The sequence below is a fragment of the Cetorhinus maximus genome, chromosome 23 (assembly GCF_964194155.1).
Source record: "Cetorhinus maximus chromosome 23, sCetMax3.hap1.1, whole genome shotgun sequence".
Classification (NCBI taxonomy): Eukaryota; Metazoa; Chordata; class Chondrichthyes; order Lamniformes; family Cetorhinidae; genus Cetorhinus; species Cetorhinus maximus.
Window position 1 is genome coordinate 22,408,927 of NC_135901.1, and position 25,659 is coordinate 22,434,585.

At 45.2% G+C, this 25,659-nt stretch overlaps 1 pseudogene across 1 annotated transcript; it reads right to left on the reverse strand.

Annotated features, from left to right (window-relative positions):
* Window positions 1–2,458: 2,458 nt before the first annotated feature.
* LOC144697886 (uncharacterized) lies at window positions 2,459–25,636 on the reverse strand (annotated as a pseudogene). The gene is made up of 5 exons (XR_013580432.1): window positions 25,277–25,636; window positions 15,407–16,529; window positions 14,125–14,238; window positions 3,767–3,937; window positions 2,459–3,619 (listed from the first exon to the last, which is right to left on the reverse strand). The product of XR_013580432.1 is annotated as an uncharacterized LOC144697886 (transcript).
* Between the last annotated feature and the right edge of the window lie 23 nt (window positions 25,637–25,659).

Consider the following 25,659-nt stretch of genomic DNA (forward strand, 5'->3'; position numbering starts at 1 on the left):
TTACATGCTAAAATAGCATCCATGTTTACTCAATAGCATTTCAAGTACATTTTGACACTTAGCTTATTTTGATAATTTCAAGCTTGCAGTCTACCTGACTCCAAATGTAATTAAATCACACAGACAGGACCATCTACCCTCACACACATATACCTCCTTTCCAACAAACTAGCAAAATATTGTGAAAATTATTATACTTTCGTAACAGATAACACAACCTTGTTCGACCACAGCCTTCACTGAAATAGGATAATGGATCTTAGAACAAAGTCACCAAACATGGAAAAGTTGGATAGTCGGCAGTTGAGTAGGAAAAGGGCTGATGGAGCAGGAGCTGGGTCTCATAGACAAGGTGAGCACTGAGAGGGTATGAGGGGAGATTGGAGAGAAACTGGAGAAAGATGTGAGTTCAGGGCTGGGCAAGGGGCAGTTTAAGAGACAGTTTGGATCAGTGGGCTAGTAGAAGGGAGGAAAGCAGCAGAGTCAACTGATCAGATTGCCTCAGTCTTAGTGACAAATAAGCTCCATGAGCTCCTCACATTTGTTGGAGGTGAGGATGGAGGAGAGAGCAGAGAGAAAGAACACTTCAAAAGGAATTAACTTAGTTTAGAGATATTAAAAAAGACTCAACAGGCTGTGTTTAATACAAAGTGGGTTTCTTTGACTTTTATGCAGAAAATTAGCTCCAATTACAGGACTGGAGTTTATAACATCAGCAGAAACAGAACCCAATGAACATATTTCAGTCCTGAATATGCTTCACAGCAAAGTCCAATCACTGTTGTAACTTGTGAACTTGCTGGTGTCTCAGCAGGGTGGAGGAGTGAATGAATCCCTTCCCGTACATGGAACAGATTAACGGCCTCTCCCCATTGTGAATTTGTTGATGTTTCTGTAGGTAGGATGAATGAGTGAATCCCTTCCCACACCTGGAGCAGGTCAATGGCCTGTCCCTATTGTGAAAGCGTTAGTGTCTCAGTGGGTCTGATGAATGAGTGAATGCTTTCCCACACTCAGAGCAGGTAAGGGCCGCTCCCCAGTGCGAATTTATTGATGTTTATGCAGGTCGGTTGAACAAGTGAATCCTTTCTCACACTTGGAGCAGGTAAACGGCCTCTCTCCAATGCACCCACTGAGATCTCACCAGGTTAGTTGAATTAATGAATCCCTTACCACACTCGGAGCAGGTGAATGGCCTCTCCCCAGTGTGAATGCACTGGTGTGTCAACAGGGTGGATAACTGAGTAAATCTTTTCCACACACTGAACAGATGAATGCTCTCTCCCCAGTGTGACAGCGTCAATGAATTTCCAGCTCAGATGGAGATCTGAATTTCTTCCCACAGTACCCGCATTTCCACGGTTTCTCCATGGTGTCAGTGTCCTTGTGTTTCTTCAGATTGGACAATCAGTTGCAGCCTCATTCACACAAACATGTGTACAGCTTCTCCCCAATGTGAATGGTGTGATTTTTTTTCAGTGTGTAACTGGTTAAAGTTCTTTCCAGTCAGTTCACACTCTCACTCAGGAGTGTGTGAATGTCTTGCTGTTTTTCCAGTCACACTAATGTTTGAAATGTTCTCTCACAGACAGAACAAACACTTTTCCTTCCACATTCAAAGGCTGATAATATTCAGGTCCTGATGAATCGAGTGACTCTGTCAGGTCTCAGTTTGATGTTTGTTATGATTTTCCCATCTGTAAATCCTCCCCTTCTAACTCCCTGTAAAAAGAGTTTAGAAAACTCTTCACTTTAAATGCAGGATGGAAATTCTGAAGAAGCCTTCCAGCTCCAGCACCCGTACAACGCATCCTTCAGTCACAGCCCAGCCCCGCCCCTCATTTGTTCCGATTGGTTGGAGGGCCATTCCCGCTCGGTCCTCCAGGCCCGCCCCTCTTCCTATTGGTCTGGCTCTGCCGTCAATCAGCCGGGCATTGTGAGGTGCCAGGTGAGAGGTCACTGTCGGGAGCGGGTTAATAAACCCAGGGCGGGGGGGCGGGGTTTACAAATCCCGAGTGCGGCCCCAGAGCCGAATATTAAACAATGAACATTCTCCACTCTCACTATCCGCCGCTTCCGGCTTCTCTCCGGGAACAACCTCAAACAAAGAGACCAGGACCCTCCAAGCATGCGCGATCCATCCGGCCAACCCGCGGCAAGTAGAGCGGTTTCGTCTCAGCACGGGATTGTGGGTAACCAGGCTGCCATTAGCAACAGGGTCTCAGTTAATCTCTGTCTCAATCTGGGCACCTGAGGGTGAGGTTCTGCTGACGTAGGGATTGTAAAATAAAAAATATCAATGTCTTTCTCCTAGCATCCGCATCCTGCAATCTTGGCAATGAACCTGTTTCATTAGGTCTGTAAAAGAGGTGAGGGTGCAGGAGACAGGGGAAAAGGAGAGCACTTCAAAAGGAACTAACTTGTGTTAGAGATATTAAAAAAGACTCAAAAGACTGTGTTTAACAAAAGCTGATTTATTTGAGTTTTATCCAGAATATTACCTATTGTTGGGCTTGAGTTTATTAACATCAGCAGAAATAGGTCGGAGTTCAGTCTTGGATGTGACAATCACATTCGCTGGTGACTCAGGACATGGGACAAAAAAACAAATCCATTCCCACATTCACACCAGGTACACGACCTCTCCCCAGTGTGAATTTGCTAGTGTAATGAGTTCAGGTGAATAGTGAACACACTCCCGCAGTGAAAACACCTGAGTGGTCTGTCATCAGTGAGAACAAGTTGATGGAACATCAGTTTCTGGGAACCTGCATAACACTTCCTGCATTCTGGGAATTTAAAAGGTCTTCCATCAGTATGAACATGCGGGTGTTCCAATAGGATGGCTGAGCGAATTTCTTCCCTCACTCAGGGAGGTGAATGGCCTCTCCCTCATGTGAACTCGCTGGAGTTTCAGCAAGTTGGATGACCGAATGAATTCCTTCCCACACTCAGTGCAGGTGAATTGCCTTTCCCCAGTGTGAGCCTTCTGGTGTCTCAGCAGGTTTGTTGAATTAATAAATCCTTTCCCATACTTGGGGCAAGTGAACGGCCTCTCCCCATTGTGAACTCGCTGATGTGTCAGTAGGTCGGATGACTGAGTGAATCCCTTTCCACACTCAGAACAGATGAATGGTCGCTCCCCAGTGTGAATTCGCTGATGTAAAATGAGGACAGATGATTGCCTGAACCCAGTCCCGCAGTGAGAGCACCTGAATGGTCTCTCGTCGGTGTGAATACGTCGATGGTACATCAGTTCCCTGGAACTTTTATAGCACTTTCCGCAGTCTGGACATTTAAAAGGTCTCTCATCGGTATGAACTCACTGGTGTGTGTGCAGGTGGGACAACTGAACGAATCCTTTCCCACACTCAGAGCAGGTGAATGGTCTCTCCCCAGTGTGAAGTCGCTGGTATTTCAGCAGGTGGGATGACTGAGTGAATCCCTTTCCGCAATCAGCGCAGGTGAACGGCCTCTCCCCTGTGTGACTGCGCTGGTGTTTCTGCAGGTGGGTTGACTGAATGAATCCCTTCCCACAGTCGGAGCAGGTAAACGGTCTCTCCCCAGTGTGAACTCTCTGGTGTGTCAGGAAGTGTGATGACTGAGTGAATCACTTCCCACACTCAGAGCAGGTGAATGCCCTCTCTCCAGTGTGACTTCGCTGGTGTGTCAGCATAGCGGATGACTGGGTGAATCCCTTCTCACATTTGGAGCAGATGAATGGCCTCTCTCCAGTGTGTCTACGCCGATGAGTTTCTAGCCTAACTGGATAATCAAATCCCTTCCCACAGTCCCCACATTTCCACGACTTCTCCCTATTCTGGCTGCATTTATGCTTTGACAGGCCAGATGATTGGATGAAGTCTTGTCCACATACAGAACACATGTATGGTTTCTCTCTGCTGTGAACGGTGCTTTTTCCATCCATGTTCAAAATCTAAAGATATTCGAGTTATAATAAAATTGGTGACTCCGTCAGATCCTGATGTGATGTTTGGGTTTATTTTTCCAACTCCAAATCCTCCCCTTCTAATACCCTGTGAAATTGATTTAAAACAGTAAAAAGGGAGTGAAAGAGAACACACAAAAACACAAAGGCAAGGTTGTGAAATCGAGCTGAAGGAATCTGGTAATTTTGTGGGGCCAGCACTAGGAAAAAATGACCATGAAAACTACTGGATTGTGAAAAGAACCCAACTGGTTCATTCACGTCCTTTGGGGAGGGGAACCTGCCGCCAGGTCTGGGCCGACACAAAACTCTGGCCTCTATGGGAGGAGAGAGAAGACAGATGGGGTGGAAGAGGCAGGAGGCTGAGGAGAAGCAGTTCATGTACCTGAAACTCAACCGGAACTTTGACAGAATCTCCCAAACCCTCAACCTTCACCACCTAGAAGGCCAAGGTAGCAGGTGTATGTGAACACCATCACAAGTTCCCCTCCAACTCATACATCATCCTGGCTTGTCTGTCCTGGCCAGTACTGGATGAGCAGAAATTTACTCCACTTAAATATTGGGAAGACCAAAGCCATTGTCTTCAGTACCCATAACAAACTCCACTCCCTAGGCACTAACTTTGTTCCTCCTTCGGCACTTGTCTGAGGCTGAAGTGCACAACTTTGGTGTCATATTTGATCCTGAGATGAGCTTCCAACCACACATCTGCACCATCACCAAGACCACCTCAGTAACATCACCCGACTCTGCCTTAGTCTCAGCTCATCTGCTGATAGAACACTCATACATTCCTTTATTACTTCTAGACTTAACTATCCTAATGCACTCCTGACAGCCTCCCACATTCAACCGCCCTGTAATTTTTAGGTGATCCAAAACACTGCTGCCCATGTGCTTACTCGCACCAAGTCTTGTTCACCCATCAGCCCTGTGCTCGCTGACCTACTAAAGCTCTGGGTTAAGAAGCATCTAAATTTTAAAATTCTCATCCTTGTTTACCGGCATGGCTGTGATGATCCCCCCTCTGTAATCTCCTCCAGCCAGACAACCTTCAAAATCTTGCAACTCATCTAATTCCGACCACTTGAACATTCATGATTTGAATTTCTCCATCAGTGTTGGCCGTTCTTTCAGTTGCTCAGGTCCCAAGCTCTGGAATTTCCTTCCTAACTCTCTGCTGCTCTCTCCCTCACTTTCTTCCTTTGAGACACTCCTTACAAGCGCAATATAAATATAAATGTTGTTGATCTGGACATATATCATTGTTTCTTCATTGTCACTAGTGAGTAACCTGTAACTCCTTATCTAACAGCATTGTGGGAGCACCTTCACCACATGGACTGCTGAGGTTCAAGATGGTCAAACACCATCTTATCCACAGGCAACTGGGAATTGGTAATATCTACTGCTGGTCTTGTTAGTGATGCCCAAATCCCAAGAATACATTTTTAAAATATGGACTTATAAACTAGGCTGAAAACATCTACAGAAAACCTGCTCCTAAAACAATATCCTTTTACATTGTCGGGACAGTGTCTGTTTGGCAAGCTGATCTCGCCATCATAATCTCCTAGATGCAACAAAGGCTTTCAAAAGGGAATTGGATAAAATACCTGAAGAGAATAGAATTGCTGGGCTACAAGGACAGGATAGGGGAATGGGGCGAGCTGATTGCTCTTGCAAAGAACCAGCGCAGCCACAATGGGCTAAATGGCCTCCTTCTGTATTGTAATCATACTATGAATGCATGAAGAAGGACCTACATTTGAACATACAAATTAGAAGCAGGAGAAGGCCAGTCAGCCCCTCAAGCCTGCTCCATCATTCAATAAGATCATGATTGATCTGATCATGGCCTCAATTCCACATTCCAACTCCCCCTGATAATCTACCATGGAGGTCAGGGACCAACCTCCCCAAACAACACCAACCCTGATACAATTCTGTGCTAAATTAGTTCTTCTCTGTTTCTAGATTCAGTTCTTTGAGCAACACCTGCAATCAAACAAAAGCAAAATACTGTGGTTACTGGAAATCTGAATTAAAAAGAGCAAATGCTGGAAATACTCAGCAGGTCAGACAGTAGCTGTGGAAAGAAAAAAGGAATTAATGTTAACGAATTACAGAAAATAAAAACGGAGCAGTATTTGATGGACAATATAAGCTCAGAAGCAGAAGAGAAATAATCTCTAATGGAGGAAAAACAATTCCTGACCACAGAAAGATAAAACTGGTAAATCAGTGGTGAATAGCCAGGGGATACGCAGATGTCGAAACTTGATTTAGACACAGTTGGCAGAGATAACAGTAAATTACCAAACATAACTAAAATACCACATTATTAGAGGCAGAGGAAGCTAGACAATGGCAGACAGGTGATTGGGGAGGGCAGATATGAAGCAGAGCAATAAATGAGAATGGATTCAGATCCACAGCAAAGGAACCACACCAGCCCCAGTGTCATGGAACCAGAGCACAGCGCTAAAAGCTCTAAACTGTAGATGCATGTTCAATAATACTCACCTCTGAAACAATTTCAAATTTAGAATCTACTGGAGCCTGCAGCTGAAAAGATATGAGGAGCACTGGAGTCAGATAAAAATCTGGCAGTCTTTGAATCTTCTAACTCCCTGCAAAATGAAATTACAAAAGTCATAAGTGTCAGATGTGGTTAGAAATTCAGGAGAGACAAACATTTCTCTTGGTTTGAGTCTGCTGTGTGTAAATCCTCTCCTGCTAACTCCCTGTAAAAGGAGTTTCCAAAATCCATCCCTGTTAGCCCAATATAGAAATTTATAACATCATCTCTTGCTTTCTGGCCCAAGGTAACTTAGGCAGGGACATATTTGCATTGGAGGCATTCAGAAAATTTTCATGAGGCTGATTCCTGGGATGAGGGGGTTTGTCTTATGAGGAAAGGTTGAACAAGTTGGGTCTGTAGTCATTGGAGTTTAGGAGAATGAGAGGTGATCTTACTGAAATATGTAAGATTCTGAGGGGGCTTGACAGGATGGATCAAAAAGGTTGCTTCCACTCATGGGGGAATCTAGAACCAACGGGCACAGTTAAAAAGTAAGGGTTCTCCACGTTTGCGGGTCTCGGTTTCTTTTCCCTGGGAACAGGCCCAGCCGTGAGCTTGGTTCAGTGGGGACTGGAGCGCATGCGCGGCCATCTCGGTGATGAAACAGACAGTAGGCGGGGCCTCAGGGCCCCGGTGACCAGGAGAGAAAATTATTGACTCGTTTATTTTATTGTCATTCTGCACACAAGGGGTGGTGACAGGCCCAGGTTAACGGTCACCATGTCATCAACATCTAGGATGAGGAGAAATTTCTTCTGAGGGTTGTCAGTCTCTGGAAATATTTTCCCCACAGTGAGCAGTGGAGGCTGTTCATTGAACATATTCAATCCTGATTTAAACAGATTTCTGATCTACAAGTGAGTCAACGGTTATATGAGGCTGGGTGGGTTGGGAGGTGAGAGGCATACAAGAAAGTGGAGTTAAGGCCACAGTCTGATCGACCGTGATCTTATTGAATGGCAGAGCATGCTCGATGGAACAAATGGCCGACTGCGAATTCTGATGTTCTTATTCTTATGTTGTTAGGCCGGCCGTGCATTAACCCCCTGAAGATGGCAACCGTTAACCTGGGTCTCTCACCACCCCTTGTGTGCAGAATGACAATAAAATAAACGAGTCAATAATTTTCTCTCCTGGTCACTGGGACCCTGAGACCCCGCCTACTCTGTTTCATCACAGAGAAGGCCGCGCATGCGCTCCAGTCCCCGCTGAACCAAGCTCACGGCTGGTCCTGTTCCCGGGAAAAAGAAACCCAGACCCGCAAACGTGGGACTTGCAGGGCCTTACTCGGGCCCTGCGGCCTACACCGGGTGTTTACGAAGCCTCCCCGCTCCTCAGCTCCTGGCTCCATTCCTCCCCTTCCTTCCCACCCCGACTCACCAGCTCCATTCCTCCCCTCGCTTACCCGACCTGATCCGCCCACTCTCACCCATTTCCAATTGCGTCAGTCACCCTCGCACGGCTTTGAGCAAAGTGACACTGCGCATGCTCCTGGATGTCCAGCACTGCACCTGCGCACTGGACTCCTGTAGAGTGAATAGGGCACGTTCACAGCCGCAGGGAATGTGGGTGACAGCAGCGCCATTGGAACTTCGAAATGCACAACAGAAAATAATATTGTTACGCAATAGAGATAAAATAATAAAAACAAATTCCTGTAAATCTTCGCGCTGCCCTGTTCCATACCCAAAGTGTCTTAAACGGCTGCTCTCCTGTGGGAAAATGCTGAGCTTTTAAAGCTTTTCCCACTGGCTCCCCTTTCACTCCTCCCCAGAAACTGCTGATTCTGGCTGGGTTCAAACCCACTGGTTCCTCTCTCTTACTCGGCCAATCCCCAGATACTGAACATTTACTGTTTTATAGAATGATGCAGCACAGATGGAAACCATTCGGTCCATCATACCTGTGCTGGATGTTTGGAAGATCTAGCCAATTAATTCCACAGACCTATTGGCACTGTCACATCCATGTATATCTGCTGTAATAATGCAGCAGGTGAATGGAAAAGACTTTCCAGGTGGATGCTTCTCAGACACACACCCCTGTGGAAAGATCGATTGACCAGTGTACTGGGCAGCTATTAAGGGTTCACTGAAATAAAAACAGAAAGTGTGGAAAAACTCAGCAGGTCTGGCAGCACCTGTGGAGAGAGAAACAGAGTTAATGTTTCGAGTCCAATATTATTCTTCTTCAGAACTGAACTGGACAGTCTTATGTTCTTTATTCTGCCATTAAAACTGACTGGGTTTTTGCTTCCTTATTACAACCATTACCATTTCCTTTGCTTTTCGTTCCATTACACCTTTGTTATTTAATCTCTACCGCCCTCTAACCTATCCCTGACCTCTTTTATTCTGTCTGACCCTGCCCTCTTCTTCTACAGCTTAAAACCCATCCTACTTCTATAGATAAAAGCAAAATACTGTGGATGCTGGAAATCTGAAACAAAAAATAGAAAACGTTGGAAAAACTCAGCAGGTCTGACAGCATGTGCAGAGAGAGACAAAGGGTTGACTTATCGAGTCCATATGACTCTTCTTCAGATCCACCTTATTTCTACCTCACTTCAGTCCTGAAGAAGAGTCATACTGGACTCTAAACAATAACTCTTTCTCTCTCCACAGATGCTGTCAGAGAATCCTCCAAAAACACCCAAGAAGCTTGACAACATCCAAGACAAAGCAGTCCGCTTGATTGGCACCCCTTCCACGAAAATTCACTCCCTCCACCACCGCATAGTGACAGCAGTGTGTACCATCTATAAGGTGCACTGCAGAAACTCACCAAGGCTCCTTAGACACCTCCTTTCAAACCCATGACCACAACCATCTAGAAGGACAAGGGTATTAGACACATTGGTACACCATAACCTGGAATATCCCCTCCAAGCCATCCACCATCCTGACTTGGAAATATATCGCTGCTCCTTCACTGTCACAAGGTCAAAATCCTTTCCTAACAGCACTGTGGGTGTACCTACATCACATGGACTGCAGCGGTCCAAGAAAACAGTTCACCACCACCTTCTGAAGGGCAACTAGGGATGGACAATAAATGCCGGCCTGGCCAGTGATGCCCACCTCTGACTGAACGAATAAGCTGCTGGGTTTTTCCAGAACCTGTTCTTATTTCTGTTCTGTGGCATCCACAATAGGTTGATCTTGTTTAAGTGTTCACTAGTTAGTTAAGCACGAAGAGTACTTCATAAAGTTTAATTCAATAACCCTATACATCCCACAGGCCACAATGGAATAATTAATAAAAGGCCAAGTTAGGGCAGTATCCCGGTGTGATAGAGCAGAAGAATTATGGAGTTCCAGACCAAAGGTTTTAATATCCTGTAACCTCACAATCACCAATTGACTGGGATGTTGCAGTATGAAAGAACCACACATACCTGTCAGGTGAAGGAGGCCGTGTCCAATGGACCTGTGTAAGGTACACCGCTGTTAGACTGCACAGGTGTTTATGTGGATTGGTCTCGGTTTTATGTACCAGACTGTTGCTGTGTCTTTGATTCCCCATGACAGCTGTAGCATCCTTATTAAATACCCACCACAATACTTAGCCCAGAAACGTGAGGTTATTATCACCACAGTCCTTCAAACCGTCACTAAGACAATCGGCAACTATTCTCAAAGCTCCTTTGGTTGTAACTCGCTCAGAGAAAACCTACCTCTCTGGCAAAACAAAACACAGAAATGAAACCACTCCAAACTCCGAATGATTTGGGATTTTTTTCTATTCATTCATGGGTTGTGGGCTTCGCTGGCTGGGCCAGCATTTATTGCCCATCACTAATTGCCGTGCAAAAGATGGTGGGGAGCTGCCTTATTGAACCGCTGCCGTCCTTGTGATGTAGGTACACCCGCAGTGCTGTTAGGGGCGGAGTTCCAGGGTTGTGACCCAGCGACAGTGAAGGAACAACGATATATTTACAAGTCAGGATGGTGAGTGGCTTGTTGGTGTGTGGAGGGGGGGGGGGGGGGGGGGGGGGGGGGCAGAATTTCTAGGTGGTGGAGTTCCATCCATCTGCTGCCCTTGTCCTTCTAAATGGTAGTGGTAGTGGGTTTGGAAGGTGCTGCCGAAGGAGCCTTGGTGAATTCCTGCAGTGTATCTTGTAGATGGTGCACAGTGCTGCTAGCGTATGTCAGTGGTGTTGGGAGTGAATGTTTGTGGATCTGGTGCCAATTAAGTGGGTTGCTTTGTCCTGGACGGTGTCAAGCTTCTTGAGTGCTGTGGGAGCTGCACTCATTCAGGCAAGAGGGGAGTATTCCATCACACTCCTGACTTGTGCCTTGTAGATGGTGGACAGGCTTTGGGGAGTCAGGGGGTGAGTTACTCATTGCATGATTCCTAGCATTTGACCTGCTCTTGTAGCCATAGCATTTATATTGCTGGTTCAGATCAGTTTCTGGTCAATGGTAACCCCCAGGATGCTGATAGTGGGGAATTCAGTGATCATAATGCCATTGAACATTAAAGGGCGATGGTTGGATTCTCTCTTGTTGGAGATGATCCATTGCTTGACACTTGTGTGATGCGAATATTACTTACCACTTGTCAGCCCAAGCCTGGGTATTGTCCAGGTCTTGCTGCATTTGGACATGGACTGCTTCAGTATCTGAGGAGTGGCGAATGGTGCTGAACATTGTGCAATCATCAGCGAACATCCCCACTTCTGACCTTATGCTGGAAGGGAGGTTATTGATGAAGCAGCTGAAGGTGGTTGGGCCGAGGACACTACCCTGAGGAATTCCTGCAGTGATACCCTGGAGCTGAGATGACTGGCCTCCAACAACCACAACCATTTTTCATTGTGCTCGGTATGGCTCCAACCAGTGGAGAGTTTTCCCCTGATTCCCATTGACTCCAGTTTTGCTAGGGCTCCTTAATGCCACACTCTATCAAATGCAGCCTTGACGTCAAGGGCAGTCACTCTCACCTCACCTCGGGAGTTCAGCTCTTGTGTCCATGTTTGAACCAAGACTGTAATGAAGTCAGGAGCTGGGTGGCCCGGGCAGAACCCAAACTGGACGTCAGTGAGCAGATTATTGCTAAGCAAGTGCCACTTGATAGCACTGTTGATGACCCCTTCAATTACTTTACTGAGGGTCAAGTAATTGGCCGGGTTGGATTTGTCCTGCTTTTTGTGTACAAGACATAACTAGGCAACTTTCCACATATCTGGGTAGATGCCAGTGTTGCAGTTGTGCTGGAACAGCTTGGCTAGGGGCACAGCAAGATCTGGAGCACAAGTCTTTGGCACTATTGCTGTAATATTGTCAGGGTCCATAGCATTTGCAATATCCAGTGCCTTCAGCCGTTTCTTGATGGAATGAATCAAACTGACAGAAGACTGTCATCCGTGATGCTGTGGACCTCTGGAGGAGGCTGAGGTGGATCATCCACTTGGCACTTCTGGCTGAAGATTGTAGCAAATGCCTCAGCCATATCTTTAGCACTGATGTGCTAGGCTCCTCCATCATGAGGATGGGGATATTTGTGGAGCCTCCTCCTCCAGTGAGTTGATTATTTGTCCACCACCATTCACAACTGGATGTGGCAGGACTGCAGAGTTTAGATATTGGTTGTGGGATTGCTTAGCCCTGTCTATCACTTGCTGCTTATGCTGTTTGGCATGCAAGTAGTCCTGTTTTATAGCTTCACCAAGTTGACACTGCACTTTTAGGTATGCCTAGTGATGCTCCTGGCATTATCTCCTGCACACTTCATTGAACCAGGATTGATCCCCTGGCATTATGGTAATGGTAGAGTGGGGGATATGACGGGCCATAAGGTTACAGATTGCGTTCGAGTATAATTCTGCTGCTGCTGATGGCCCTCAGCACCCCATGGATGCCCAGTCTTGAGTTGCTAGGTCTGTTCGAAATCTATCCGATTTAGCACAATGGTAGTGGCACACAACATGATGGAGGGTATTCTCAAAGTGAAGGCGGGCCTTCGTCTCCACAGTGACTCTGCGGTGATCACTCCTATCGATACTGTCATGGACAGATGCATTTGCAGCAGGCAGGTTGGTGAGGGTGGGGCCAGGTATGTTTTTCACTCTTGTTCTCTCACCACCTGCCACAGACCCAATCTAGCAGGTATGTCATTTAGGCCTCGGCCAGTAGTGGTGTTACCGAAGCACTCTTGGTAATGGACATTGAAGTCCCCCACTCAGAGTACATTCTGCACCCTTACCGACCTCAGTGCTTCCTTAAAGCGGTGTTCAACATGGAGGAGCACTGATTCATCAGCTGAGGGAGGGCTATACGTGGTAATCAGCAGGAGGTTTTCTTGCCCATGTTTGACTTGATGTCATAAGACTTCATGGGGTCCAAAGTCGATGTTGAGGACTCCCAGGGCAACTCCCTTCCGACTAACTCTACTGGGCCTGTCCTGCCGGTGGGACAGGGCAGACCTAGGATGGTGATGGTGGTGTCTGGGATATTATCTGCAAGGTATGATTCTGTGAGGATGGCTCTGTCAGGCTGTTGCTTGACGAGTCTGTGGGACAGCTCTCCCAATTTTGGCACTAGCCCCCAGATGTTAGTAAGGAAGACATTGTCATTTCCAGTGCCTACGTCGATGCTGGGTGGTCCATCTGGCTTCATTCCTTTTTTGTGACTTTGTAGCGGTTTGTTACAACTGAGTTACTTGCTAGGCCATTTCAGAGGACATGTAAGAGTCAACCACATTGCTGTGGGTCCGGAGTCACGTGTAGGCCAGACCAGGTAAGAACAACAGATTTTCTTCCCTCAAGGACATTAGTGAACCTGATGAGTTTTTACAACAATCAACAATGGTTTCATGGCCATCATTAGGCTTTATTTCCAGATTTTTATTGAATTGAAATTCCACCATCAGCCGTGGCGGGATTTGAACCAGGGCATCCAAAGCATTTCCCTGGGTCTCTGGATTACCAGTCCAATGACAACACCACTGGCATTGTCCACAATATTGCCGGTAAGTGTCCAGGACAAGTTGATATTTGCAAGGTGAAGGGACATCAGCAGCAGTTAGTGAAGAGGTTGATGGTAATAACCAGGCAGACTGATTCACCAGGAAAGCTGCACCAGAGGGGATTCCATGGGATCCACCCAAATCACAATCGTTCGCACCGGTACGACAGACTCCAGTTAAACCTGATTCAAAAGCTTGTCAGGACCCTGACCCTGATGTGACTGTGGTCAAAGAGGCTGTACACCATAGGAAAGACTTTCCCTCATCCCTCACAGCAAGTAAGGACTCACATGTCATCCATCATGAGATTTTCCATCACAAGGATGGCCTTGTTGGACTTGGGTCACACCTCGATGCCTTTGAAAAGAATTAATTTTGTCTATGGATCAAATTGGGGCACTTTTGCTTTTTCAAGTCCTCGATATGTTACATAATTACTATCGGTGGCTGAGGATGCATCAGGATGGCCATCACCACCTGAGCCTGTGTCCAAATTAATCCAGACCTGTGAAATAAATGGTCCTATTGGACACGGCCATCTGAATGATGTCCTCTGGGAAAGACTGCAGATTAATTATACAGGCCCACTGCCCACAGTAAAAAGGGGGTACTGGTATACCCTGGTAGTTATAGATATGTTGAATGGCCTCTCCCCAGTTTGAACTCGCTGGTGTATCAGAAAGTCGGTTGAATGAATGAATCCCTTCCCCCACTCGGAGCAGGTGAGCAGCCTCTGCCCAGTGTGAATGGTGTGTCAGCAACTGGTACCTGCTTTTAAAACTCCCCTGCTGGATTGAAGCTTTCCCTGTCTGTAAAAATGATGCAGTCATTACAGCTAAACTCTTTTGGGAACCAGATGGGGCTTTCTGAAAAGGATAGAGAGTAATAATGTTTCTTATTTCACAGTAGAAGTAATACAGCAGCTCTGTCATCTTGTGGGTGTGGAACCACATTTCCAAACCCCCTACCACCCAGAGCCCTGTGCAATGGCCGAGATCTTAAATCACTTTGGAGAAATGATACTGAAAAAAGCTGTCATGATGAGAGCTGATGATATGGTCAAGACCAATGACTGGGTCACTGCCTCGCCTGGTATCTCAATGACCATTCACTCCACTCCTGTTCACTCCCCCGGTCACAGCCTATTTCAGCTCGACCAATCCAGACTGTAAATCCCTCCCCGGGGTCCCACTCCCCATTGCTACTCGACAGACTCAGGACCAGTTTCTCCAGAACCTCCACATTCTCCCTGCCACAGGAAGTGGAGAAGATGGTGCTGCCCATCTCAACACCTCCAGGGAGAAAAGCCCCACCCGTTACATTAACTGTTCAATTGGAGATGAAGTGATAATAAAAGCATTGTTAAACAGGGGGGGCCTGGGTGGGTTACTTGGGAAGGTCCATATGATGTTCTACATAAATTGGGAAAAACAAGTCTTAGATTGAGTATTCAGTAACAAGAGAAGGAAACACAATATCTGTGTTACCATGGAGATCAGTGTAAACTGTAAAAACTGAAAAGGTCAGATAACCAGATGGAGAATAAACGCTGTGTTTGATTTTATCCAACAGGGACAACATGTGGATGGTCATTGTGCTCCTGGACTGTGTCCAGGCTGAAGTTCTGTTCCTGCCATATGATTCTCCCACAGATTGTCCTTTCTGAGCTCCAGCCAGGTGATGTTAAACACTCAGGTGGGAAAGACAAAAATCTACAACAATGTATTTAAAAGAAAGCTGATTTATTTGATATATAACCAGAATAATAAACTTCAGTTCAGTTATTAACATCAGCAGAAAGAAATGCCAACTTTCAGAATGAACAGGGTTCAGTTCTGGATGTGATTAACAACAGCAGAATCCAACCCCTGCAGTCAATTCTGAACTCGCTAGTGTCCCACCAAATGGGATGAATGGACGGATCCCTTCCCACACTCGGTGCCAGTGAACAGCCTCTCCCCAGTGTGTGTACGTTCGTGTGCCAGCAATTTACACCTGCTTTCAAAGCTCTTCTCGCAGTCAGAACATCTAAAAGGTCTCTGATCAGTGTGACCCAGTTGGTGTGCCTTGAGCAGGGATAATCGGGAGAATCTATTGCCACACATGGAGCAGGTGAACGGCTTCTCCCCAGTATGAACTCGCTGGTGTATCAAAAAGTCGGATGAATGAATGAATCCCTTCCCACACTCGGAGCAGGTGAATGGCCTCTCCCCAGTGTGAATGCGTTGGTGTGTCAGCAACTGGGACCTGCTTTTAAAGCTCTTCTCACAGTCAGAACATTTAAAAGGTCTCTTGTCTGTGTGAACCAGTTGGTGAGAAGTGAGGTGGGATGACCGAGAGAATCCCTTCCCACACTCAGAGCAGGTGAATGGCCTTTCTCCAGTGTGAACTCTCTGGTGGGCCAGCAGGTGGGCTGACTGAGTGAATCCCTTCCCACAGGCGGAGCAGGTGAATGGCCTCTCTCCAGTGTGAACTCGCTGGTGTGTCCGAAGGTCTGATGAATTAATGAATCCCTTCCCACACATGGAGCATGTGAATGGCCTCTCCTCAGTGTGAGTGAGTTTGTGTCTCAGAAGGTCGGATGACCGAGTGAATCCCTTCCCACACAAGGAGCAGGGGAATGGTCTCTCCCCAGTGTGAATGTGTCGATGAGTTTCCAGCCGCGATTGGTATTTGAATCCTTTCCCACAGTCACCACATTTCCATGGTTTCTCCATGGTGCTGGTGTCCTTCTGTCTCTCCAACTTGGAAGATTAGTTGAAGCCTCGTCCACACACACAACACTTGTACATTTTCTCCTCGCTGTGAATGGTGTGATTCTTTTCAGGAACACTCTCACTCGGGTGTGTGCGTCTTGCTGCTTTTCCAGTCACACTGATGTGTGAAATCTCTTCACATGGACAAACGTTTCTCCTTCCATGTTCAGAGACCAATGATATTCAGGTCCTGATGAATCGAGTGACTCTGTCAGATCTTGATAATTGGTTTTAGTTTCCCATCTGTAAATCTTCCCCTCCTAACACCCTGTAAAAAAAAGTTTACATCGAATTACACAGAATAGACAGAATAGAAACAGGCCATTTGGCCCAACTAGTCTCTGCTGGTCTTTATACTCCACATGCTTCTCATTCCATTCCATCTACCTCAGCTCAGTCTTTCACTTTATTTTTCTATTCCTTTTTCTCTCATGTACTCGTCTAGTTTACTTATGAAATTATCTCAGCTTTTTGCCACAACTGCTCCTTGTGGTGGTGAGTTCACTTTCGAACCACTCTGAGTAAACACATTTCTCCTTATTTCCCTGTTGGATTTATCAGTAACTATCTTGTACTTCTGGCCCCTGGTTTTGGATTCACCCACAAGTGGAAACATCTACTTCTACAATGTCTCACATGGCAGGCTGGGCAGAAAAATAAAAAGTCAAGGAACCCGAGAGCAAGATGCAAGTTGGAATCAAAATAGGCTCAATGGCAGGAAGCGATGAATGACGGTCAATGGGTGCTTTTTTTATGATTGGAAGGCTGTTTCCAGTGGGGTTTCACAGGGCTCAGTACTGGGTCCTTTATTCATGGTTTATACCATTGATTCAGACTTAAACGTAGGGATGTGAATAACAAGTTTGCAGATGATACAAAAATAAGGCCGTGTGCTTGGTAGTGAGATAGAAAGCAGTGTCCCTTAATTCTCAATTCCCTCACAAGAGGAAACATATTCTTGGTATCTACCCTGTCAAGATCCCTCAGAATCTTGTATGTCTCAATAAGATCACCTCTGATTCTGCTCAGCTCCAATGGATACAGGCCCAACCTTTCCTCATGAGACAGCACCTTCATCCCAGGAATCAGCCCAGTGAACCTTCTCTGAACTGCTTCCAGTGCATGCATATCCCTCCTTGAGTAAGGGGACCAAAACTGTACACAGTACTCTAGATGCAGTCCTACCAATTCCTTGTACAGTATTAGCAAGATTACCCTACTTTTATACCCCATCCTCCTTGTAATAAAGGCCAACATCCCATTTGCCTTCCTAATCACTTGCTGTACCTGAATGTTAACTTTTTGTGATTCATGTACAAGGACACCTAGATCCCTCTGTACTGCAGCCTCTCTCTATTTCAATAATATTTTGCTTTTCTATTCTTCCTGCCAAAGTGGACATCCTCACATTTTACCACATTATACTCCATCTGCCAATGTTTGCCTACTCACTTAGCCTATCTATATCCTTTTGCAGACTCTTTGCATCCTCCTCACAACTTGCTTTCCTACCTATCTTTGTATCATTAGAAAATTTAGCTACAATACAATTGGCCCCTTCAGCCAAGTCATTTGTATAGATCCTAAATAGTTGAGGCCCCAACACTGATCCCTGTGGCACTCCACTAGTTACAGATTGCCAACTGGAAAATGGCCCATTTATCCCAACTCGATCTTTCCTGTTAGTTAGCCAATCCTCTATCCATGCTAATATATCACCCTCAACACCATGAACTCCTATCTTGTGCAGTATCTTTTAATGTGACAATTCATTGAAGGCCTTTTGGAAATCCAAACACACTCCATCTACTGGTTCCCCTTTATCCACCCTGCTTATTACATCCTCAAAGAACCCAAGGCTCCTTGGTCATTTTGGAGGTGAGGATGAAGCAGACAGGGGAGAGGGAGGGCCCTTCAAAAGAAACTTACTTGAGTTAGAGATATTAACAAAATCCAACACACTGTGCATTCAACAAAAAGCTGATTTGACTTTTGTCCAGAATATTAATCAATGTAACTGGGCTTCATTAACATCAGAAACAGACCCCAATGGACAAATGGATTAACAGCAAAGTCCAATCAGAGTAGTTACTTGTGAACTCGCTGGTGTCTCAGCAGGGTGGATGAGTGAGAAAACCCCTTCTTACATACAGAGCAGGTGAACGGTTTCTATCCAGTGTGAACTCGCTGGTGTGTTAGCAGGCGTAATGACCGAGTGAATCCCTTTCCCCGCTCTGTGCAGGTGAACGGCTTCTCTCCAGTGTGAATTCATTGGTGTACAATGAGGTCAGATAACTGCTTGAACCCAGTCCTACAGTGAGAGTACCTGAACAGTCTCTCATCAGTGTGAACACGTTGATGGCGCATTAGTTCCCCAGAACTTATATAGCACTTCCCACAGTCTGGCATTTAAAAGGTCTCTTATCAGTGTGAACTCTCTGGTGAGCCAACAGGTTGCATGACAAAGTGAATCCCTCCCTACACTTGAGCCAGATGATCGGCTGAAGCCTCGTCCACACACAGAACAAATGTATGGTTCCTCCCAACTGTGAATGGTGTTTTCAACTTCTGAGTTCAGGTTATAATAAATTGGGTGACTGCATTAGATCCTCATGTGATGTTGAGTTTGAGTTTCGCAACTGCAAGTTCTCACCTTCTAATATCCTGTAAAAATGATTTAAAATAGAAAAGGGGAGTAAGAGAGAACCCATTAAAACATAAAGGCAAGGTGTGAACTTGAGCTGAATGAATCTGGTAATTTGTGAGGCCGGCACTAGGAAAAAGTGACCATGAAAACTGCTGGATTGTCGTAAAACTCCAACTGGTTCACTAATGTCCTTCAGGGAAGGGAACCTACCATCGAGTTACCCTACACAAGACTCTTGGGAAGATTGAGAGAAAGGGAGAGAGGGAGTGGTGAAGGAGAGGGATTTTATATTTCTACAACTAAGCTAGAAGTTTCCCACAGTTACCACATTTATACAGTTTCTCCCCGGTGTGACTGCGCTTGTGGCTCGACAAGCTAGATTATTGGCAGAATTCTCATCCACAGAAAGCACATATGTACAATTTCTCCCTGTTGTAAACGCAGCTTTTTCCTCCCAGGTTCAAAATTATATGATATTCAGATTAGGATAATCTGCCAGTCTGAACCTACACAAGGCCCTGGCCTCGCTAGGGGGAGGGAGACAGAGAGGGGGGTAGATTTTATGTATCATCAACCTGATCAGAACTTTGACAAAACCTTCTAAACCCTCAACCTCTACCACCTAAAAGTAAATCCTTCCCTTCTCACCCCCTGCAAAAGGAGTTTCGAAAATCCATCCCTCAGATAGAAATTCACAACACTCTCTCCTCCTGCTGACAGGGGCAGGGATGACTGCGCATGCGCCCTGCAGTACATTGCTCCCTATAAAGATGGCGACCCTTAACGCGCGCCTGTCATCAGGTTCAGCCCCGCGGCTGCTGCCCCGCATGGACTAAATGCGGGATTGGTAGATTCTTAATTTTGTTCCCAGGCATCCACTGGATGTTTATGAGGCCTTCTCGCCCATTTTGCCTCCTCCATTACCCACCTATAATCAGCCGCTGTTCACCGGTTGCGGAGTCGAGATGACCGCCTCACAGTCGCTCCAGCACATAGAGTGCGCACGCACCCACGGGAACTAAATGCGCATGCGCAACCCACGCCTGCACCATGATTTCCTATGGTGAGTATAGGGCACATTCTGTATCGTCATGGATGCTGGGTAAGATCCGCACCATTAAAACACGACATTGTTGAATAGAAAGCTATGATTTGTGATCGGACTACGATGGAGCCATGGGGCCAATATATAAAACTATTAAATTAATTGATACAGCAAAGTGGCCCTCCATCATAATTATGCCCTGGGTATAATTAACAACAGAACAAACCACTGCAGTTAGGTGTGAACCCATTGAAGTCTCAGCAGCTGGTGGGTGAGCAAGTAATTTTTCTTCCCCATTCACGGAACATTTAAACCACGTCTTGCCTGTAAGAGACAAGTGGATAAAATCCTTTGAACTTTTAAAGCTGGGGTGTGAACAGGTGGGCAAACTGAATAAATCCCATTGCACAAGTGTAGTATCTGAGTGGTCTCTCTCTGGAGTGACAGTGCTGCTGTGTCAGTAAATGGAATAACTGAATGAATCCATTTCCACGTTCAGCTGGTGAACAATCCATTCATGGGTGTGAATTGACCCATCAGTTTCCAGCTCAGATGAGGATCTCAAACCCTTCCGGTGATGAATTCCAGATTCTCAACATGCTCCCAGTATAAAAATACTGTCGGTGCTGTAAATCGGAAATAAAAACAGACAATTCTGAAATTTCAAGCAGACCTGATAACATCTGCAGAGGGGAAATATAATTTACATTTCAGGTCTGCAACCTTTCAATGAAATGTTAATCATGTTTTCCAATCCACAGATGCTGCCAGACATGGTGAGGATTTGAAGCATTTTCTGTTTTTATCTCCTGTTGAAGAAGTTTCTCCCGAATTGCACATTAGTTTTATTGATGATGAACTTATATTTATTCTCATCCATCTGCAACTGGAAACATCTTCCACTTGTCTGCCTTGTCAATCCCTTTTATAATCTTAAAAACTCGATCAGGTCATCTGTCACTCTCTTTACCAGGGAAAACATCTCTAGCTTGTTCAATCTTTCTTGATAGATATAACCTTGCAGTTTTGGCATTATTCCAGTGCATTCCAGTGCAGATGCAACAACCACCCTTTCACCTCCTCAGTTCCCACGTTCTAGGGCCCCAAATACACTTTCCAAGTGATACAGCAAATTACTTGCACTTATTTCAATTTAGGATCGTGTATTCACTGCTTATGATGTGATCCCCTCAACACTAAGGTGACTAAATCAATATTCGGCAACTGCTTTGTGGAACATCACCATTCAATCTTCAAATATATTCCTGAGCATCTGGTCATTTGCTATTTTAATTCTCTGCCCCATGCCCGGTCTGACCTCTCAGTCCTCAGCCTCCTGCACTGATCATAATTATCACTCCCATTTTTTCAGAAGGTAGATGCTGGTAATGGTTCTGTTATTACTATTTATGCCTATTCTGGACCTGTCTTTTATTTGTTCACTTGTCCCATTGGTTTATTGTCTCATCACAGAATTTTGTCTTGCATTATCCCCCCTTTATCATTTAATAACTCCTGCCTTCCATCAACAATGTTCATTCCTCCTCTTTACCTCTTATCCTTGACTCTGTACTTGTTTGTAAACTATTACATCTCTAAATTCTTCAACTTTTGATAAAGGTTCACTCATCTTAAGCATTGATGCTGTTGTCCTCTCCATAGAGGCTGTTTGACCTGCTGAGTGTTTCCAACAATATCTTTTGAGTTCAAATTTGCAGCCTCTGCGGTATTTTGTTTTTGGGTCACTGTGGATCAGTTTTCTCTCACTTAACGTGACCTGTTTAAAGAAGTTAAAGAAGGATCCATTAAAGAATGAGGCAACAGTTATTGTCACGCTGTTTGAAAACAAATGGAACAAAATGTTAATTGATCATTTTTTATATAGTTTGATGGGATATGGGGGTCACTGTCAAGACCAGCAGTTATGACCAAAGCCTAATTTCCATTGAACTTAGTGGCTTAATCGACCATTTTAGAAGGCAGTTAAAAGTCAACCACATCACCGTGGGCCGGAAGTCACATGTAGGTCAGACCAGGTAAGAACAGCAGATTTCCTCCTCTAAAGGAAATTCGAGAACCAGGTGAGTTTTTATGACAATCGATGATAGCTTCACAGTGACCATTACTGAGACTAGTCTTCAATTTCAGACTTATTGATGAATTGAATTTAAATTTCACCCACTGCCGTGGTGGTATTTGAACCTGTGTCCGCACTTCTTGATTATTAGTCCAGTGACCTGATCATCTTCCCTTAGCAATTGAAACACAAAGTTTCCACGTTGGCTCAAAGCAGGAATTTCACGTGTAAAGCAAACATTCTGCCTACTGCACTATGGAAATTAGTGTCAAACATCCGCGACCAAGGGGAGCTGACCATACATCTCTCAGTCCAATTCACAAAAAGGAAATGCTGGGAATACTGAGCGGACCAGACTGAGTCTGTGGAGAGAGAAACAGTTAATGGTTCAAGACACTGAACTACCATCAGGACTGGAAAAAAGACATGCAATAAATTTTTTAAACAGATGCACAGTCAGAGAATGGGGGCAGGGTAAATATCTGAAGAGGAGGTTTGTAATCGGTTGGAGGTATTGAATAACAAGGTTGAAGGTAGGAGGTATTGAATAACAAAAGGATGATGATGCAAGGCAAAAGTGAGGGTAGTGGAACTAGTGAAGAAACTAAAGGTGGGAGAGCCATTCTGTATCTGTCATCTATTTCTGCTCTGATTGGAAATGTGTTCCTTCTTTGTTGATTCATTTCACTTCTGTCCTACACTGAAAACTCTCAATCCTACTCCACCGTTACCTTTTACAAACATTTCATTGAACAAACATACACAGTCACACAAGAAAACAATCACCATTTTGAAGCACTGAAACAATGAAGACATAGAAATATTTTCATAACCATCTTGTTCATGCTTCATATCAATATTTTAGAGGTAATTTTTACTTTGGGAAGATTAAAATTCTTAGGGTAAGGTTATTAAAATTTAGAAATTGCCAGGACACCTCAAGAAATGGCAGTTCAAAGGCTGGTCCGTGTTTGTTCAATATGATCAGAATAGAAGAGAGAAAAAGAGAGAGAGAGAGAGAGAGAGATCTATAAAATGACAGGGGAGCTCGTTTAGCCAGAAATCTGGAGACAGAGTATGTGTGAGCTGTATTGTCCTGTCTTTGTTAAAGAGGTGAACTATTTAAGCAGACTTCAGGGTTAAGAGGTTTGGTTAATTAGTGTAAATATCTATTGGTACATGGGCTCTTTTTAAAAATGTCATCATACATTGTACATTAGCTCACATGTACAAACTTGTCCCTTGCACTTCCTGTGAAGTGGAGGGCAGTTTTCACTGGCAGTTTCAGTGGATTGAAGAACAGAGTGATGCACAGACACAGTGCGGTTCTGATGAAAAGTCACAGACCTGAAATGTAAACTACGAAACTCCAGCATTTTCTGTTTTATTTCTGATTTCCAACATCTGAAATATTTTGCTTTTCCTTAACTGGAGAGGGCTGAGAATGTGGAACTCATTGCAGGAAGGCAGAAAATACTGGAAAAACTCAGCAGGTCCGGCAGCATCTGTGGGGAAAGAACCAGAGTTAACTTTTTGAGTCCGTATGACCCTTCTTCAGAGCTGAAGAAAAGTGGAAATGTGATTAAATTTACACTGTTAAAGGAGGTGGTGCAGGTGGAGCTGGATAGAAGGCCAGCGATCGGTGGGGACAAAGGAGAGATTGACAAAGATGTCATGAACTAAAGGACAAAGGGAGTGTTAATGGTAGTGGTTAGTGCTAAAAAAAAAAGTTGCTGATAGTGGCATAAAGATAAGAAAGCAGAATGCGATAATAGCAGAACAAGGGTGGCATTGTGTGAAAGAACAACATGGAACAAGTAACAGATGGCCCTGTATGGGATGGGGTTTGGGGAGGGGGTGGAGTGTGGTGGGGTGGGAAAAAAGGATAGAAAATGGAATAGAATGGGGATATAAAAAAGGGGATTAAACAATGGATAAATGAATAAAAATTAAAATAAAAACGTGGAAAAAAAAACTGAATGTAGAAAAAAGGGGATTAGAAAAAAGGGGTGAGAATGGAGTAGATAGTTCATGGTCTGAAGTTGTTGAACTCAATGTTAAGTTCGGAAGGCTGTAAAGTGCCTAATCAGAAGATGAGGTGCTGTTCCTCCAGTTTGCATTAGGCTTTACTGGAACATTGCAGCAGGCCAAGGACAGAGATGTGGGCATGAGAACAGGATGGGGTGTTGAAATGGCAAGTGACCAGAAGGTCTGGTTCATGCTTGAGGACAGACCAGGGGTGTTCTGCAAAGCGGTCACCCAATCTGCGCTTGGTCTCCCTGATGTAGAAGACACCACATTGGGAACAGCGGATGCAGTAGGCCAAATTGAAGGAGGTGCAAGTGAAGCGGTGCTTCACTTAAAAGAAGTGTTTGGGCCCTTAGACAATGAGTAGGCAGGAGGTAAAGGGGCACCTTCTGCGATTGCATAGGAAGGTGCCATGGGAAGGGGATGAGGTGTTGGGATGATGGAGGAGTGGACCAGGATGTTCTGGAGGGAATGGTCCCTATGGAATGCTGACATGGGGTGGGGGCGGAGGGCTCCATCTGCCCCACTCCCTTTAACTGTATAAATTTCATCACATTTCCACTTCTTGTCAGCTCTGAAGAAGTGTCATACGGGCTCAAAAAGTTAACTCTGTTTCTCTCTCCACAGATGCTGCTAGATCTGCTGAGTTTTCCCAGCATTTTTTGTTTTGGTTTCAGATTAACAGCATCTGCAGTATTTTACTTTTATCATTTCAGGAAGGGTTTGAGATTCCCATCTGAGCGTAAAGTGATGGGTAAGATCACAGCAGAAATATCATCACCAACTGAAGGTGGAAAGGGATTCAGTTGGTCATCCCATTTACCAACACAGCAGCACAGTCACAGTGCAGAGTGACCTTTCACATATTTCACGAATGAGAAAGGAATTACTTAGTTTTCTCACCTCTCAATCCACCAACTTTGAAAGTTCAAATGATTTGATTCACAATCAGTGCATTCTGACTAGCAAGAGACAGCTTAAGTGTTTTGTGTCTTGGGAAAACTCCACGCACTGACAGTCCAGTGAGTTTCCATCTAACTGTTAAAGTATTAATTTCTATTAATTACACCCAGGATAGAAATATGGTGGAGGACCCGTGCACTTTGGTTGCCGTATCAATTGATTTAATAATATTATATTTTGGCCCTGTGACTCCAATCGATCATAAAACATAATTTTCTATTCAACAATATTATACTTCAATGACCGGAGTCTTACCCAGCATTCGCGGCGGGGCAGAACGTGCCCTATCCTCGCTGCAGGAGCTTCTTGCGCAGGCGCACTACCGGGTGTGACTCGAGCATGCGCTTTGCGGGCGCTGAGTACAGCATGCGCAGTCGAGGCCGCACCAGGAACTGGTCGAAGCTGTTCACAAATATCGAGTCCAGGCGAGTAAATGAAGCCGGTGGATGGGGAGGATTAAAGACGGCAGAGTGGGTGGGGAGGCTTGATAAATACCCACTGGCTGCCTCAACGTCGGAATAAGGAGCTAGAGCTCCCGAGGTCGCAGCGAACGGGAAGGTAGCTGCGGGCCGCGGTTCTCAGTCACAGGCCGCAGTTAACGGCCACCATCTTTACAGGGGGGGGCGAAAGTGCAACAG